The sequence below is a fragment of the Odontomachus brunneus genome, unplaced genomic scaffold (assembly GCF_010583005.1).
Source record: "Odontomachus brunneus isolate Ranch 3 - 2012 unplaced genomic scaffold, Obru_v1 Obru_scaffold_008, whole genome shotgun sequence".
NCBI classification, from domain to species: domain Eukaryota; kingdom Metazoa; phylum Arthropoda; class Insecta; order Hymenoptera; family Formicidae; genus Odontomachus; species Odontomachus brunneus.
The window spans coordinates 2787752-2791885 of record NW_022639458.1 but is presented as its reverse complement, the minus strand read 5'-3'; positions in this window follow the sequence as shown (position 1 = coordinate 2791885).

The window sequence follows — 4134 nt, the reverse complement described above, 5'->3', positions numbered from 1 at the left end:
CCCCCGTCTGCTCGTCGCCCGATGTAACCTCCCCTAGCGTTCACTCTTATTTTCGAGCGAACCGGGGTCGCCGTTAGCCGCTGGTGAAAATATTTTGGCAACGTCCCCACGGAAAGTATTTATGTGCGTTCGCTACGGCGACGGTGGATCCATTACTTCCCAAGGCTTTATTGGAATACCGCATTAATAGAATTTCCTACCCGCTACAAGTTTGCGGATAATTGAATCGGACGATAGCTCGAAGAAAGTTTGCAATGCAGATAAATTTGGTGAAAATTTGGTGAGGCCCTGTCGCAAATATAAAAAGGAAAAGGCAGTCATGAAAAGGATGACAGATCTAAACGGGTTCGATGAATCTTGCTTTTAGAGTCCAAATTTAATTCACTGTCGTCTGTTTAAAGCGGAGGGTGTTACACGCAATTTACTACGTATCGCCGTGATAACTTGGCGAACCCTTCGGCGTGTTTTATGGGTATCACACTGAGTATGCATAACTCATGGTCCAGCGCGTAAATTTTCGTATATAGCGAGAACTTTCTCCGACTAAGAACTCGTGAAACGTAACAAAACAACGGAACACGATTTCTTCAGTTTATAATCAAATGGCGTGTTGATATCGCGACGCAACACACATACAAATATCGTAATATAATTTATATAATATGCGACTTCAAAATTATCGAATATTTTAATAACGTATACTGGAACTAATAAATATTAACAAGTTGACCATTAAAAAAAGAAGAATTTTAAGTGTTATACACATGAGTTATTTAATCCTTTGCCTTAATGAAAATGTTAATGTTTTGTTAATTATTCCACTTAATTATTAAAAATCCATTATTCTATTTTTGATTACCAATCAAAAAGAATATCTTAGTGTTAAATGTAAAGTTATAAAGTTAAAAATATAAAGTTAGTATTAAATGTAAAGTTATTCGATATTGTTCTCTAGCCAAATACTATAATTTTTTCATTTTTGAATAAGGTTCTCGATTCTCTAAGCTCCAAAATATATCAGAAAAATATATCAGAATATATCAGCTAAAGTTGATTCTATTTTTACAAGAATATTTAAAGGAAATGAAAAGTGAGAACTCTTTCGCCAGAAGTGATCGGGAACATTTATAATTTTATAATTCAATAAAAATAAAAAATAAAGTAATTTTTACGTGGCAATTTCGATTCTAGATCTTTTCTACGATTGTTTTCCATTCAAAGATAAGTGGAAAACATTTATCGACATCGACTTCAAAATGCAACATCCACGAAAGTAAGATTTTGTTGTGCATTTGGTGGGATATGAAAGGCGTTGTGTATTGTGAGCTACTGAAACTGCATTAAACAGTCATTGCTCAGCGTTATTAACAATAATTAATCAATTTGAATCATGTTTTGAATCAGAAACGTTCAATAATAGTTCAAAGAAAACATAAAGTGATTTTGTTGCACGACAATGCTTAACAACATGCTGTAAAAGTGATTAAAGATATGTTATCAATGAATAGGCTCTTCAATGAAAAGTTTTATCATACGTCACTGTCTGATATTTATTAGATTGTGCTTTTTCAAATTATCATTTATTTCGATCGATACAGCATGATCGTACTTGCAGATCGACAACACTTCATAAAACATATGAACATATGAAGAAATAAAGAAAACGCTCGGTGAATAAATTGCTTCAAAGGACGAAGGACATTTTTTTATCGCAGAATTCATTTATCATCAGAAAAGTGGGAAAAAGTTATAGCTAGCAATGGAAAATATTTTGAATAAAATATAATTTAACGTCTCTTTAAAATAAACGCGTTTTTTTGCAAAAAATCTTTCAAAACTAATCGGAACATCTAATAGATTATCTTTTACATTTTTTTTAGATAATTTACACAAATATGTATGATCAAATTACGTAGATAACAAGTTATTTTTCAAAAATAAGAGTTACTTGAAAGTATCGTCTTATAAATGATTTCTACATATATTGTTGTCTCGTACTAAAAAACTCTACTAGTGCTGCTAGATTTGATAGATGAAAGTTCGAAAAATTGACTTTTGCGCATGACTTGTCGACTTTCATATTATTGTGCACTGCTCTTCTTTCATCTGTTAAGACATTGGATTATATATGAATGTTCATGTGTACATGTGGAGAGAATATTATAATTTTCTTCAAATAATTTTTTTGTAATTTTATTGTTTCCAGTAATGCTGGAATAGGCTGTCAATAAAGTCTATTTTGGTAAGATCCATTTGCACAATTAAATGGAAAGTCAACTAACAATTAAATCACATATCTTTGTTTTTCTTTCAAAATAAACAAAGACACACATGTTCTAACTGTTAGTTAGTTAGTTAATTAGTTTACCACTCAATTGGTGCAACTGAGTTTAAGGAATAGTAAATTTTGTTAGAAACAAAGCAAAACAAATTTTTAAATAGAATATTTATATAGGATTTTTTAAATATAAATAGCACATATGAAATGAAAGGATAGCCAATTAGATATAACTACTCTATATTCTTTTTCACTAAGAATCAATGCGATTTACGTCTACTCATGTACTCCTAGTAGTATTGACAGATACTCCTGATAAATACTGATAATATTTATGTTGTAGCATCTCATTTACAATTGTCCGTTGAAATTTTACGTCCAGGCTACTGTTTTAAAAAGCGATTGAGAAATCTGTCAACGCGGAACGTAGGCGAAATAATTGCAAGGTGCGTGAAATTCCCACGCACAATATTTGTGCGAAGACTGCTCTACGACATTGTGCAGAGATTACTTCGTGATATTTTTGCGAGGACTCTTCCACTATATTTCTGCGAAGTATACTTTCAAAATATTTCCACGAATTTAATAAAATTCGTTATTTTCTAGAAACGCGTGTAATCGCAAATATAAACATAAGAAGTCATGACCGATCGCAAAATTTATGAACGCGTACGCGAGCAAAACATAGCTACAAATACTTGAAATTTTCGTTTCTGAAACGCATAACTAAGCATAAACGCATAAACAAGCAAAAATTCCACTTTTATATCTCCGACTTTCATTTCTTTGACGGAAAGTTACTCAAACTCGATAATATATCATATTTCGCGCTGGATATTCTCTATAAAGAATCGAAAACTAAAGAGTTTTTTATGGTAATTAAATATTCGTGCTACTTTGATGAAGCTTATACGTATTGAATTTAATTTATTATGCTTCATCTTTATTTACGAAATGTAATCGCGAAAAATAAATGTATATGTAATCGCACGTGTCAAAAATTTGAAAATTTAATGAGTGCAACGATAAAAAATCTTACAAGGTGAGCGAAGTATTCGCAATTTTTGCATCCAATAACGCAATTTCTCTTTATACACACAATATATTGTTCTCTATAAATAGGAAATTACATTGAAAGTGAAAGGTTCTGTTGAATATTTTAAGTTACATAAAAATAGTTGCATATTTTAAGTTACATAAAAAAAAGAAAAAAAATAACTAAAGCATTTATACAAATATGCTTGCTAAAAATTAAGAAAAGATATATTTAAGAAAGAAGAGAGTCAATATTTTTCAAATATCAATTATATCAAGCTAACTTAGTATTTAGTATAAATATTTGTAAATGATACATGTATTTTAAGACATTTAACAAAGCAATTTCCTAATTGTTTTGACCAGTATATTTAAGGATACACACACACACACACACACACACACACATATATATATATATATATAATATGCAAATCTATTAACAAATTAAATCACATTGATTTTCAGAAGATGTCATAAATACTCACCAGAATCTTTTAATTTTTTTAATTTTTTTTAACCTAATCTTTTACTTTTATTTAAATATTATATGTGTAGACGAAGATGTCCGTAATTTTCTGCATGAATTTTAGAACACATCCATCTTATCCAATAAAAGAATTTTCCTATTCAAAAACAAGTTCTCTCATTGGACAAGATAGATGCGTTCTAAAACTTATACAGAAAATTACGAACCTCTGTCTAGTAGTGTACACACGTAGAACGTGAGAAAAGTATCTCGAAAGTGCTCTTTAATGCTGGAAATACCTTGTCAAGGATGCGGTGCCTTCTTGTCCTCGACGAATGCTCCTATCTTAACT